A 16,443-nucleotide genomic window follows, 5' to 3' on the forward strand; every position below is an offset into this window, starting at 1 on the left:
CCTCATCAAATTATCAAAATTTATGTGAAATATCCTCTAGTGCCATAACTATTTCTCAATTATCTGATTCAAACATTGTTTCCACTAGTATTCTCAATCTAAGAAATGTTCCCATCTATCTTCTTTCTATTAGTAACCATAGTTCTAGGCATTTTCCTAATCTCAAGTCACCATCTTAAATAAAAATATCATATCCATTTACACACATTTGACCAACACTCAAAATATTATGCCTTAAGTGTAATGTTCCCCTCCTCCTCTAGGATCAAAATAAACAATAAAGTGATGATGTATGGTCTACTATGTAGGTGGTGTACGATTGTTGTATGGCATCAAAGAATGATTACTCAGGTAATTTCATATAGAGGTCATAGGAGGTTTTACGGTGGCCAATAATGGTTGTGCATAAGATGCTTGGTCATACATTAGAGAAGATAGTATGTACGGTGTTTGGAGGAGAGAATCTATGTACGAAGTAAACACACAAGGTTGTATAGGATAATTCAAAAGGTCATATGGTGGTCACCAAGCATGATCATATGAAGGTTTTAGAAGGTCATACAAGGGATATAGAACATGGTCATACATAGATTACAGAGAGTTGTATGGTGTAATGAAAGTTGTACAATATAGATGTATGTGTCTGAGGATGTGGTGCAGATGAATTCGATGTTGGTAAGGACCAAATTACTAATACAACCAAGGTAAAAATTGAAACAAGAAATAGAGAGTGAACACAATAACATTCAATTGACATTGGTAATATGATGGTGCTCTAATTTGCCAAATCTGAGTGAAGTATTGCAGACGACAGAATAGGGTGAGCATCAAATCCCACTAAAACTAAAATAGCCAAGTAGGGAAGATCTTCCACTTCCAAAATGGTGAACAAAAAAGAACTCCAACATGAATTCATAGCATAGAGAAAATAATCTAAATTTCCTACCTAAAGACTACTTACAAGTCGTGCTTAAATACTTGTCGAGAAACATTATGAGGGTGCACAAAGATAGCCAATGGTGGCACAAACTACATAAACAAAATAAAAATAGGTCTGAGATATATTAAATCAATAAGACCATTAACAAGGCTTAATTAAATCCATTTATTTTATAATGAGGACATTACAGTCCTCCCATCCTAAAATTTTCTTTTCCTCGAGCAAATACAAATCTGGTTCTAGGAAACCTTCTATAATTAGCTTCTTCAATTCTGAGTTAGGCACTAAGTAGATCTTTCTATTGGAGTAATGATGTCATCAATAACTTTCTATCTTTCATCGCATATATAACCATCCATCAACTCACATGCAAAAGTGTTCTTGGAATACTTGACCAATAGATGGGCCCACCAATTATCCAAGGAATGTGGTGAGCTGTTGACTATCCTATTTTTACTTGCAGTGTTTGGGGCCAAATCCTGTTTAAAAATTGCCTCCATCTTCTTGATTGTGACTTCCCTCGATCCTTTACTTGACATTCCTCTTAGCAACACCTTCTTGCCATCCATCTCGAATGAAAAGTCCATCCTTTTGAAACTTTGGGTGTACTAGCCAAGAGTTTCCAACCACTAGATGCCCAAAATGATATCAATATCAACCAAATCTATGACAAAGAAATCATCTACCATGGTATAGTTTCCCATGGAAATTTGTAGATGTGGGATCATGAGTGCAAAGTAACAAGGTTCCTCCTACAACCTTAACCTCAAATCCTCTATGCTCAATTGTGCCCAAGCCTTTATTAGTGACCTAAGATGAATTGATGAAATTGAGTGTGGCACCACTGTCAATCATTATTGGGACTCATTTTCCATGAAGTGTGTCATGAACCCTAAAGATAAACCTCCAATCGATGTAGTGAGGGTAGCAATGGAACCCCCTTTTTATATGAGGGCATTTATTCTCTCCTGTTGGGTAATGTCTTCATTAGTTGCTGCAGGTATTTGTCCTTTGTTGTCATCAGACATCACCTCAATGTAATGAATCTTTCCCTTCCCAAGGTAGTGATGACCAAGTCCCCATGGTTCTTTGCATGCTTGCCAAGAATCTTCATCAATTTGAGGTTTCTTTTGAACTATCTCCTTGCCCTTGTCTTCTTGTGGGATTGTGTTGGTGTAGTTGCATGAGTTTTGGAGGTAGATGCAGCCATGTCATGCACCTTCTTAATAACTTTGTTGAGTGCACATGGGTTGAACCCTTTAATCAAACCTCTGAAAGGCTCTCCCAACCCATCCATGAATAACACAATGTGGCATCTTTCAAAGATGTTTGTGACTAGTACTAATAGCCTTTGGAACTTAGTGATGTAGATGCCTATCATGCCCATTTTCTTTAGCTAAGCTAGATCTTTGAAATTTAGCTCAAGATCCTTCCCATCAAAATGGTCAATGAGTCTCTCAGTGAACTTGACATAAGAGGTCACTTGGTCATGATCAAGAGTGACCAATCCATGATGCCACCACTCATGCACCACTCCTTCCAGATGAAGTGTTACAAACTTGATTGCTTCCTCTTCAGGCATTACATTGAGTTGGAAATAGGTATCTGCTTTTAGAACCCATGATTGTTTAGTAATTACTCCAAATCCATCAAATGGTGATAAGTTTACCTTTTTGATATTTCTCCTAAGATCATCATTAAAATAATTGTGATTTCCTCTGCTAGAATATTCCATTCTTAGATCAACATAGTCTCTATAAGATATATCACCTTCCATATTTGTGTTCCACCGATCTTCCCAAAGTTTTTCTTGTATTTCCTCAAAAGTGGGCCCTCTTTTTATCCTTGGAAGGAAGATGGGTAGCGAGGGTCAAGAGTAAGAGGGTTGAAAGTTTGTCCTTCCCGAAATAGAATTGTCACTATGCCCATTTCGTTCTCCTATTGTCTTTCCCTTGGCCAATTTTTGTAGAGTTTCATGCATAAGCATTTGGGTTTCATTGATTTTCATTTGGTTTTTGTTTAGCTCTCTTAAAAAATTCATGTGTTCTGTCATGGAATTCTGATGATCTTCCATTCTATCAATACGGTTATTTTTCCTTCTCCTTCAAGTATAAACTTGCTTTCACTTCCATAGGCAAGCTGGATCAAAATCTCTGATATCACTATAAATGTTCCCCTCCTCCTCTGGGATCAGAATAAACAATAAAGTGACAGTGTATGGTCTACAATGTGGGTGGTATATGAATATCATATGGTATCAAAGAATGATCACTCAAGTAAGTCTGTACAGAGATCATAGGAGGTTGTACAATGGCCAAAATTGCTTGTGCAGAAGATTCTTGGTTGTACATTAGAGAAGATAGTCCATATGGTGTTTGGAGGAGAGAATCTATTGGTTGTATGGAGTAAACATGTACGGTCATATAGGATAATTTAGAAGGGCGTACAATGGACACCAATCATGGTCGTATGAAGGATTTAGAAGGTCATATGGTGGGCACCAAGCATGGTTGTATGCAGGTTTTAGAAGGTCATATGGAGATTGCAGAGAGTTGTATGGTGTAATGAGAGTAGGACAATATAGATGTCCGTGTCCAAGGATGTGGTATAGATGAAGTCGATGTTGGTGGGGACCAAATTACTAATACAACCAAGGTAAAACTTGAAACAAGAAATGGAGAGTGAACACAATAACATTCAATTGATATTCACAATATGATGGTGCTCTAATTTTCTAGATCCGAGCAAAGTATTATAGGCGATGGAATAGGGTGAGCATTGAATCCCACTGAAATTATAATAGCCAAGTAGAGAAGATATTTCACTTCCAAAATGGTGAATAACAGAGAACTCCAACAGGAACTCACATTACAAAGAAAATAATCCAAATTGCCTACCTAAAGGCTACCTATAAGTCATGCTTAGATACCTGTTAGGAAAATTTTTGAGGGTGTACAAAGATAGCCGATGATAACACAAACTATGAAAACAAAATAAAAAATGGGTCTGAGATATATTAAATCAATCAGCCCATTAAAAAGGTTTAATTAAATACATTTATTTTATGATAGGGACATTACATTAAGCCCTTGACATAGCAAACATTGTCAATATTATGCTTTCCATCAGAACTGATTGAGCCTATTCAAACTATCTTAGCAGTTTGATCATCTTCAAATCTAACAACATATCTATCATAATTCTCAAGCATTAAAAACATACTCTAGTGGCATGCTCACAAATGTGAAGAATCTAGACTTCACAAAAGTTCTCTCATTCCAATAGTACTCAAGTTCAAACAAACTTAACTACAAAGTTTTCTCTGAGATTAACCCCACATTGCTTGCACCCCCATTTGTAAAATACAAGGTCTATTCTACCAAAAATCAAATAATGATAGTAAATGGGTGATGTAAGATCCCTATTTTCAAAACACAAACCTTCTGTGAAAATCAATTAGTAATAACAATAAGTGGGTGTTGTAAGATCATATTATGCAAAATAAAAAATGCGATGAAAGAGAATCAAAAAGAAATATTAAATAAAGGGATACAAAAGCAAACAAAAAATAAAACAAAATCTAAAGGAACACAGATAAAAAGGAGAAATTAAATAAATAAAATCAAATAAAGTGGAAAAGAATCGAACATTAGGGAAAAAGAGAAAGGAATAAAAGGAAGCAATAAAAGAAAACCAAGAGAAAAATGACCATAAAAGAATAAATAAGAAGAAGATCAATAATAAATGTAAATAAGGAAAAAATACAAAAAGAGGACAATAATTATAACAAAAATTAATAAATAATAATATGACAAATTAAAATAATAAATAAATAAAAGAGAAAATAAAGAAATAATATAAAAAAAAGATAAAAATTGAATGAAATAAGAAAAAATAATGATGCAACAAGACCCAAAAAAGAGGAAACAAGATGACACGAAAAACAACCCAAGGGAAAGAATGGAATAAGAATGAGAGGGAAGGTTAGCCTTCCTGCATATACTTCTTTAGGCACCAAGCACGACCAATATGGAAGGCTTTTGGAGGGGGTTCACTACCTTCTTGTCTGTCTTCCTTCTAGTGCACCAGTAGGTTAATAGGTTGAACTAGTCATGATGATGTCCTAGTAATGATAATGATATTGATGATGAGAATGTTACTTCTAGTTAAGATTCCCTTAGAATAGGTTAAACCCTCATTTATTGAAATAACCTCTGATTGAACTAGATGTAACATTCTCAACAAATATAAAGGATGGAATAATAGAATTAGGGCAGATAGATGCATGGGAAAAAAAGGATGGATCTCTTTCCTCCAACTCCAAGCTAGTCAGGTGAAGACCTTCCCACATTTGACTTTATTTAACTCCCTCCCCCTTACCCTCCTACAAGAAAATATGCCCTAACCATAGCCTCCACCCACCCCCAGTCATCCAATTCTAGTTAGGTGGGGGTTATTGTGTGTGGTGCAACTACTTTTATCGATGAACCATCCCACCCTAAGGACCCTACTTGGGGCCTCCCACCCACAATAATAGAAAAGAGGGGTCCAAATCCTTACTATTTGAAATCCACTGTAATTCCTTATTTTTCCTACTATTCTAAAGGGCTAGCAGTCTAATAACTTGGTTAATGTTGATTAATGGTGCACATTAGTTAGAAGGGACTATAGTTGGAGGCTTTTACTATACTGGGGCTAAGGGGTGATTAATTCGAGTGAGAATCAATCTCTTTGCATGCAAAGGAGAATATTGAGAGCCCTACAATTCTATAGCATAGATTGATTCAATGTGGAGGGTGTATTGAGCCCCTATCTAATTCTCAAGACAATCCCCCTTTTGTACCACCCAAAAATGAGATTATCGATGAATCTGAGTTTGTTGCTCCAACCATTACCGAACTAATACTCATTCTATTTAGTGCTTTAGGTTCTTTTTTGGTGTATCATGTCAATCTCATGGAGGATCAATTCCAATGAGCCTTTCAAACTAGTACTATGGTGTGTTTGTGGCATATCATGTCAATCTCATAGCAAATAGATATCCTCTCCTATTCCACTTAAATAGAAATAGGAACTACATGAAAAAGTGAACAAAGCAAAGAGAGATCAACTATAATCTAGAAACTAAAAAATCTACTAGTCTAGGAAGTCAATTCAGATTGTAATGCCTACCCCTACTTGACTTTTCTATTCTAGTGTCATATTCTTTTAGGTCAGTTTTCTAATTTTGTTTTATGATTATGGGTACTTGGTTACTGGATTTGATTAGATGTTTTTTACACTCAATTGTTTATATGTGATGAGTTACTAGTTATTTAATATGTTTACGATTATTTTGTTGATGATGTATGTATTTTCAATTAGTGATTTTAGTTATTTCATGATGTTAGTTAGGGGAATGCTTTATATGTATTTTCTATAGTTACTTACCCCATACTTATATGTTTATGGTGTACGTGTGTGTTTTCTTTATGTTTGATATTTCTGATGTGGTTGAAGAAGGGAGTCGTATTCACCTACTAGTTGGGATCTACACAATGAACCACTTCCTACCATTGCCTGTTTAGTTTAGAATATTGTGTTTGTACATGTGTGGATTTTATGTAGATTGTAGGTACTGGGTATCGACTTCCTTGAATTGCCAGGACGAGTGTACCCTATCGGAGTATTTCAGTGGCATAAGTGGGAAGATAACTCTTGAGTCCAAATCCTAACCTAACCCAATTATCCTAGAAAGTAGGATAAGTATCTGACTTAGTTTACCCGTCTGAATTCATCAAGTGATGTGAATTCGTGATTATTTTCTTTGTCTTCAGTCGAGTTGTCATTTTTGGTTTTATGGGTATCTTATGATTTTCTATTATAACTAAATCAAATTAAAAGGTAATTTAATGGAAATTTTATAAAGAAATTTGATATTTAATTATATTTAATTAATTGAATAATTAATTAAATAAATGAATTAAAATTAAAAGATTTTATTAAAGTTCTAATTTAGGCATATTTATATTTATTTAATTTACTAATTATTATTTAGGAGTTTTATTTTAATAATGAACTCTAAATAATATTATTAGTTGAATTAATAAATATATTACTAAAAATGTCTCACAAATTAATAAGAGAGAGTAAGCAATAATTTAAAAAGTTATTTTAATTAAATTGCATAAAGCTTATGCATGAAATTAAAATATAATAAATTAATTAGAGAGAGATAGAAACTTAATTTAATAAATATATTTTAAATTGCTAAAAGTGTGCACGAAGATGTAAAAGATAATAAGATAATAGAAATTGATCAGCAAGTTCCCTCGTGTGATTGCATGATTAGAGCCCTAGTTTAGGGGAGAACTCTTTATCAGAGATCTAGAGCTCATTTTGTAGAAGTCGAGGATTTGGAGAATCAATTTTTAGAGAAGGAAGTTTTCAAAAGAAAGGGGTTTTCTCGCATTCTTTGTGTGATTGCGTGTTTGTGTGTTAGCATTAGATCTAGGTAGGATCTTGTGGGTTTGTGTTATAGTTGCTCGTTCTTCAAATTCCTATCTTCTCCGTCTCTGTTGTGTTTTTGGGTTTTAGAATTCCTCTAGGTTGAAACCCTTGTTTGCATATTTATTGTTCTTTATTTTTAAAGACATTTGTAAATGAATTTGGTTTGAAACTCTTATATGCAAACTATCGTTCTTCAATTGAGAAAAATCTATATATTGTTTGTTAATTTGAAACCCTTGTTTTGTAAGTTTAGAGTTTCGTATTTTGATTTAGGATGAGGTTTGAGAAAGAATACTAGAAATTGGAATTAATAAATTTGATTGTTTTAATTTCATTTTCCTACCAGATCTATGGTAAAAATTGGTTTATATATATATATATATATATATATATATATATATATATATATATATATATATATATATATATATATATATATATATATATATATATATATAATTACAAAGTAAATGGAAATTACCATGTAATTGTATTATTATATATAATATATATAAAAAGGGAGAATTTGTAATGCATTGTTGTATGGAAAGGGGGAAGTATTTCATTATTTTTAAGTATAATATATATTTTTTAAATATGTTTTAGGTGGGCGGGAGCCACCACCCCTTCACCCCCTTTTCTCCTCCCCATTTCTCTTTCCCTCCTAGCAACAATTTTGGTCATGGCTACTCATAGCATGTGCTGCAGCAGTAGCCTTTAAGGGACGGTCGGTGGGCCTTAAAACACTATTTTTTTTTAATTATTAAATTTAAAAGTTTTAAATTTAATAAAAAATTTAAATTATATTATTAAATTTTAAAAAAATTATTATATATAATTTTATTTTAATAAAGATTTTTAAATTAGTTTAATGTTAAATTTAATTTAATAAATAATTATATTTATTAAATATTTTAATTAAAGTTTCAAATTATTATGATTAATTTTATTATTATTATTATTAATTAATTTTTTATTGGGTATTAATTGGTAATTTTTAAATAAAATTGTTTTATTATAGGATAATGAATAGGTTTATTAGTAAACTTGTATTATTTTATTAATAATTTGTTAGTTATAACAATTATTATTTGATTATTTAATAATTATTATTTAATTTTGTCTTATAGTCTTGATCCAGACATTGATTTAGTGCTAGTTGTGTGTTCGAGTTTAAAAAGAAAAATGGATTCAATTAAAGAGGAAATTTATAAATCTTTCTAAAGTCAAAAACTTAGAAATGACAACATGAACCTTACTATTAAATCAAACTATGTGTTTTCAAAATCAAACATAATTATGAAACTACACTATCTGTTGTATGTTTACTTCTATGTTAAGTTTTGGGTTGACTTAGCTTTGACCAATCAGAATGTTTACTAGAGGCTAAGGAGTTTTGTTTTGCAATGTCATGATGATGTTTTGATCTCGATCTTTTATACTCAACCATGGTAATGTGTCTTGTATGCTCTATGATTGTTATTGCTTTCCAATATCTCTTGTGTAGAACTGAAGTGAATGGTGTGACCTTTCTGGTGTAACCTTTTGAGTCTTCAATTAGTTATTTGTGATTGTTCCCTAGTTCCTTGTATAGGATTGAATTGATTAAATGATTTGTTTTTGGTGATGTCATGTTGTGACACGGAATTTTTTTATGTGTACTTGATTTTGGGACCTGTCCTGTTAGGATGATCATATTGGTGGAATATGTGATTATGATCAATGTTTTTTAGTACTTGTCAGTTGCTTGTTTAAGTACTGATGTATGGTATCTGGTCTTTTGTGATATTCTTCTTTTAATGAGCTTAGGGTAGGTTATCTATATGTCATTTGGGGAAGTGGCTTGCAATGGAGGTTGGAGCCCTAAAGAGGTTGCCTAGGTAACCCATTGTAAGTCGTTTTAATAACTGATAATATTTCATTAAATGGGTTTAAGATGAATTAACAAGATATTGGTACTATATAAAGTCACTAGGGGTGGAGGATTAAAAGACTAGCCAGGTAACCTTAGAGTTGACTCATTAGTATGCCTTGTTAGTACAAAAGGATACTAGTGCCCCATAGAGTCACTAGGGGGATGGAGGATTAAAAGGCTAGCCGAGTAACCTTAGAGTTGGTTTGTGTGATGACACTTGGCCACATGCATAATATATTCCCTATGTGTCATTGTTGCCTCTGGGTTTAGTTGATACTTGTGTCTTGGTACGTTGAGATAGTTTGCTTTTAGGTGAATCCTTGAACCTAGCTATTGGTTTTGACTTTTCAGTTTGTTATCCTATTTGGGACTTTACTTTTTCTCCTTAGCATGGTGGGAGTGGACCTTTTTGGGTTTCACAAGGTTAAGTGGTAGTACTTTTTCTTATACCACTGAGTTCTGATAGTTCGATTGTCGTGGCTGGAGTTCCCTACTCTATATCTCTTTCATTATATTCTTGTGTATTATGATGGATGGTTATACCATTTGTATTGTATTTGATTTCATGATTCTTATGAGATGTTGTTGTATTATATTTTTATGATGTATATTCTTTCAACCCTTCATGCCCTGTGACCTGTACAGTGGGTGATGGTGCATTATGATTATTGCAAAGTGACATTTGAGATGACTGTATATTATTTAAATGGTTTTGTACTTGTACATTATTCTTTGATGTGAATATATTATATATTGGATTTCATGTTCATTAAAATTAAATGTGATTCATCATCATGGGGCCCTTAAGAGTTGTAACCTGTTTATGTGTTGTTGATGTATGAGTGTATGTTATTGCTTCTGCTATTCTATTACTATTGTGTATGTTATCTTTAAAAAAAAGTGTTTGGAAAACTTAGTAAAACTTTAGGTTAGCTTCCTTTGGGTTCCCTGGCAGGGCGTTACACATATTATTACAATTTATATTTTTACACATCTTTTCATCTTGAGTGGATGACCCTCTTGAACATCTCTTCCAAGTTCAGGCTTACCTTATTTCAGAAAAAACATATCCACTTATACCCCTTTTTTTGTACACCACCTTGGTGCGCTTACGTAGAAGTAGATGATGAAAGAGCCCATTATGAAAAGTGAAATATATTTTCCCAATATATATAGGCTTACAAGTATAAAAAAGTTCCTCATAGCTCAATGAAGCATGTTTGTAGAGATATAGCCCAAGAGAAAAATCATATGATCAATGATGAGTTTCATGTCCCTAAAATCCAGTGGCCTTCTAAGCTAACTTCGCCAACTGTATAATCTCTAAAATATCTACTAAGACAATCTAAGTGCATACACCCACATAGAAATCCATGAATTCGAAGAAGCCTCCATAGGATCTTCTAATGAAATATACTATTCCACGGGACTCTATTTGAGCATCCTTAAGAAACACCAACTTTCATAAGAGTTTCTATGATTTTCCCCAATTGAAACAACAAACCAGCCTCCAATCTCCCATCTAAATGCATCATTAAAGATGAGTTCCAAGAAGTAATGGTGACTATCATATATAAAACAACTCTATTTGAAATCAATGGGATGAAATCAACTCTATTTGAACCGTACAACCTAAACATCACACACTAAGGTTTGATTGTTAGGATAAAAGTGTTAAATAGTCAAAGTTGACTTATTTTCTCAAGCTTAATTTCTTCCTTAGTGTGTGATGTTTATATACAGTTTGTTGATGAAATATCCACCATTATTTAATTGAATGAAGATAATCTTACATGTCTCATGAAAAAACATGATTTTTTTGTGAGGCTTCTAGAAGTAAGTTATCCCTTCCTAATTCTATCATCTTGGGTTGGGAGCACTCTCAATAGTGTAATAATTAATCCCTTGCATGGGGATGACCTAACCACTCGGTTAGATACCTTAGCATTCCCTTTTTCGGTTGATTCTAATTTAAAGGAAATTAATGTGGGAATGGATTATACAGAATATTGACAAGAAATTGACTAAAGGGGATAACCAATATCTCTTGTTGACGAGGAGGTTTCAAACCTTCCAAAATATACTCTCTTTGCAGACTATTTATTGAACTTCTATGTGGTTGTTTAGTTAGACCCAATATAGTTATGTGTAGAAGAAAATAAATAACACTTTTATGTGGTTGTATACCTAGACCCAATATAGTTATGTGTAGAATAAAATCAATAACTTCCTCTGGTCAGATGTAAAGGGGTTTAAAAGAGGGATGGAGTTAGATGCTCATGGTGTGTTATGGGAAAGGAGATGGGTGGTTTGGGCTTGAAGGACTTGAAAAGTTAGGGTATAACTCTAGTTGTCAAGTGGATAGAAAAGGCTACACAAGGTGAAGAGCCTTCAAAAGTTCTAGTGAGATATAATATTTCCAAGGCCTTCCTAATGGGTGCTTCTTCTTAGAAAGGTCTTCAAACTAGTGACCTTCTTTCTAGGAAGCTTGATACCAAAGTCACAGGGTCCATTGTTTTTACATTTGTATAGAAGATTTGGGATAAGGCAAGACCATGTGGTTAGTGAACACATCATTTTTGATGAGCTCAATCATATTTGTGGTGATAAATCTATCTAGTGGAACTTGGTGCATGGGGAAATGTCACTTTCTCTTACTCAAGGATTTTTTATTATTATGAGGAGCCTAATCAAACTTGGAGGTTAATTTTTTCTCCACTTCATTCAGCATGATTTCCCCCTAGATTTTACTATAGGGGTTTAGGGGCAGTTTCCCCATGCTCTATGGGTCAAGGGGTAATGCCCCTTTTGGGGTCCTAGAATAGCACCCTAGGTGAGGTCAAGGGGAAGCACCCCTTGTAGGGTCCTAGGGTCAGTAGCCCCAGATGAGCTCCCTGTCATGATACAGGGCAGGGTCTAGGGGAAGTGCCCCAGAAGCCAAATATGAATTCATTATTGTAAAAGATGTTGGGAGTTATATTTTTCTATTTCTCGACTTATTCTATCCCTCATTTTGTAAGAAACAAAAAACTTATATAAAATGGCTTATGGTTAATGATTTTATGGATGCATGATGAGATTGTAGCTTCTTGCAGTGGTATTAATTTGAAAGGGATCACAATTTGTAATCAAGTTGTAATCACTGGATAATAAGAATATTGGACATAGCCCAAGGATTGGCTAAACCACATTCAATCTTTGTATATTGTGTTCTCTTCTGTGTAACTTATTATTTATGATATTGTTTATATTTGTATGTAATTGTTATTTCTATGTTGTTTAATCTTGATATGTTCTTTTCAAAAACAAGCTAATAAATGAATTAGGTATTTTTGCATACATTATCAAGGGTGATTCCTTTATTAACTAGAAATAATTGGTTGATAATTTTAACCTACCTCAAACCTAGTAGAGAACTTACACCATGGTGAGAGAAGCCTGCAACTTCTTGAATCTCCCTAAGTAATGCCAAATGAACTCCAATGGGATAGCTCTCCTAAGATGGATAGATGGTACTATGTTTCCTCATACAAAATCCAAACTTATCCATAAGTTTCTCACTTTCCATCATGACAATCTTCACAAACATTACTTTTATTTGGAGGTTCTCCTTTTATTCCTTACCATTCCAAACATCTATTTCCTCTCTGGCCCATTCCAAACATCTCTTTCCTCTCTGGCACAAACTTGTTGAGCCTTTATCCTTTATTCAAGAAACCTAATAGAGATTATAACATTTTTTCTCTATTTAGGTGTGATGGAACCTTCTCCAATATCTTCTTTAAGCATTTTTTTAATAGGACATATGGAACTTGTTTGGTCTTATCTTGAATAAAAACTTCACCATATATAATTTATTTTCTGGGAATTTCTTGAGCATGAACAAAATAATCTATAAATTTTGTTGTATTCTATTTGTTCATATTTTATGGTTTATTTGGAAATCTAGAAACAATAATCTCTTTAATGGTAAGAAGAGACACCTTACTAAGTCTCTTTGGAGACTCGTATTAAATAACATCTTTGTGTAAGTTACAATCATTTTAAGATTGGAGGAGTTCTTGGAACTTCTTAATGAGGTTTCTTCCCTAGTGATGAAGAAAGACATTTCTTATGGGTATACTATTATTACACAAATAAAGGATCCTAATGATTTTGATATTACTCTAAGAGAACTACTTGATCAAAAGAGAGAGAGAGAGGTAGCAACGAGACATATTTGATGAAGATGCCTCTAAGTCCTCCCATTATGGACATATACATGTAGCTCTTACAATATTTGGTCCACCACAAGATGATGTTTTTCTCACCTATGCTGATTTGGAGGATCCTTATGTTGTCTTTCAATTAAATGGGAGGTTTCCTAATTGGAAATTCAGACCTATGGGTTGGACTACCTAGGTTACTATTGCTGAACCAAACCAAGATAGCTAAAATCTTTTGATATGCATCTTTCCATCATTTTGATCACATTTTTGTATCTACTATTTGTATTCAGTCGAAGTATCTTGCCTCTTTGTTTGCACTATTCAACTGTAGATGCTCAAGATAACTTCAATATGTTAACTTTTTTCTTGTTATTCAAGGTTGTTTTCTAGTACAAAATGAGCTACAATAGTATGCCTCTCAATGGTTGGATTTCATCAAGGTAATGTGATAATCTTACTTGCTTCTTTAATATTAATGTCACAAGTTTGAGTTTATGGACCTTTCCTTACATTTGGAGTCCTAGGTTTTCTTTGGCTCTCAATATGGGTTCCAAATATTTGCAATGATCCTTAGTTTCATTCTAGAATATCAAAATTAGAGCTATTGCTTATTCATGATGGAATTGAGTATTCTCCAATGTCTACTAAAAATTCCACTGTCCAAACTACTGAATGAATGCCTCCTTTTCATCTTTTATTTTCTAAGTTACCAACATGAGCAATAATAGTTGCAAATGTTATAAATAATCGAGTAAGCTGTATAGAAAAGGATATCTTTACTTGAACATCACAAGTCCATCTTTTTTATGTCTAATATATTTTTCCTTTTGTTGTCTTTAGGATTATTTTATTCTTCTCTCTTGGATGCTAGTATATTTCAAAATTGTAAGCTTTCTTCTAATTGCAATGCGTACTCTTTTTTTAAAATAATTTTAATCAAGGAATATGTCAAGCCAAAATCACAAGAGTCATGAATATAGTTTTAGTTCATTCATATTAAAATTTTTGCTACATTTAAATTCAAGCACGGATATGATAAAGTCACTTTCATCTTTTCATATATTTAATGTAAAATTGAAGCAAGTTGCATGGTTTAGTGTTATTACATGGGGGACAATGGTAGTTGTAGGGTATGGTGTTGGTGCTATTTCAAACTTTTTGATTCAATATGGCTATTTAGTCACTACGGTGCGCAAAATCATGCAGGTCATTTAAAGTTATTTTGGTTATAGCTAAATTGCTTATGTAGTCATAAGATTTTCAAGTAAAAACCTTGAATTGTGACAATTTTAAATAATGCTTTTGTTGTCAAATTTTGCCTCAACTCCCAATACCATGTTTATCATCAATCTACCACTTTTGCAATGGGTTTGGTTGATTTACACTATTTTTAAAAAATAGATTAGTTGATTTGTTGGATTTCATTAAAAAACCTCGGCGAACACTTTATTGATTAGATTTTCACAAAATCTTGAGCGTTCATATAGCTCCATGCCTTCAAATCTTATGTCCATTTTTAGTTTTTTGAAATGGAGAGCTCCACTAAGTGTTTTATATATTTAAAATTACTCCATAAGGCCATACCACCATATGACAAGCTCTAACTTAAATTTGATCCTTGAGAAGTTTTTCTCCTCAATTAGCTTATTTCTTTTTAATTTTGAACTAATTACATTTTCTGATATTGAGCACAAGGCACACTTACAAAATTTTTGTTTCAATAACAAACAATGTTACTTGCATTTTTGTTGTAAACATCTGCAGTCAGTCAATTTTCTGGCTTCAAGAATAACACTCCTTGGTCTAAATGTTGCTCAAAATCCAACTATTCTAGCAGTGCAGCTAATAAAATCGCTTAGTTTGAGTTTGTTTAGCCAAGCTAGTTTTCTTCTAAATATGCACCTAGGTCTCTATACCAGTGTCTTCATTTTCAAACATATTATAGTTGATCTTTGTAGCTTACTGAAGTATATCATTCTGCCATTGATTTAGAATTTCTTCATTTTAATTTTATGTGTGTCAATAGCTTTAAGAAACTTGAACAATGATATCATGATTTTCTCTACTTAGAAAAATCACTTTCTGAATATTTGGATTCTTCTTTTTTTGTTGTATAATTAGGATATAGCACCACAGTATGCAAGAGTTCTTCATGGTATGATGGTTGATCCCTTTTTTATCCTCAAGTTTCAAGGCAATGGATTGATTTCTTATTAATTGGATTCATTCATGACAACAATCTTATTCTTCATATCTATACTAGACAGGTATCACAAATTCAATTAGGACATTTGCAACCATTGTGAGCACAATTGGAATAGGGTATTTTGTTCAATGGTTGGGTTCATTCCAGTGTTTCTTGAGGCTTACTGTCATTTTTTATTTTATTTCAACCATCTTTTGGAATATGTAGGCCATTGACAAAAAGGTATTTGACTTATTTGAGAAGAATATATATTTTCATTGACAAACAAATTTGTTAGTTTTCTTCCATCTACACTAAATACCAATATAGTATTAGGCTAGCAAGTAGATAGGCCCACATCCATCCAAATTATCTTCTTTTAGGTATCCTAAAATAATGGATTGACATCAGAAGGCTCGAGCTTCATCATATGATTTTACTCTGAAGTGTTCTAATAAGTGTGTATTCACATGTTTGTAGGCCATGAGAGTAATTATATATTTGATCTAAGGAATCCTAACAAGTGAGAAATCAATTTTGGCATATTTATTATATCTTTCCACTAATAGCAGATGATTAAACTTTATTGTTTCAAGTACATTTTGTGTCCAACAATGAGACAAAGATGAGAAACAATTTATTAGTCCTCTAAATGCAGATGCAATACATGAAAAATTTCACAACTTGTATTCCTCCCGATATTTGG

General features: G+C 32.9%; 1 pseudogene; it reads left to right on the plus strand.

The window, feature by feature from the left end:
- The window catches only part of LOC149575398 (putative anion transporter 3, chloroplastic), a 65,498-nt pseudogene extending 49,479 nt beyond the window's left edge, over positions 1-16,019 (plus strand).
- The last annotated feature ends 424 nt before the right edge of the window (positions 16,020-16,443 follow it).

This window comes from Cupressus sempervirens, chromosome 2, assembly GCF_028749045.1.
Source record: "Cupressus sempervirens isolate cs-2001-9-10 chromosome 2, ASM2874904v1, whole genome shotgun sequence".
Lineage (NCBI taxonomy): Eukaryota > Viridiplantae > Streptophyta > Pinopsida > Cupressales > Cupressaceae > Cupressus > Cupressus sempervirens.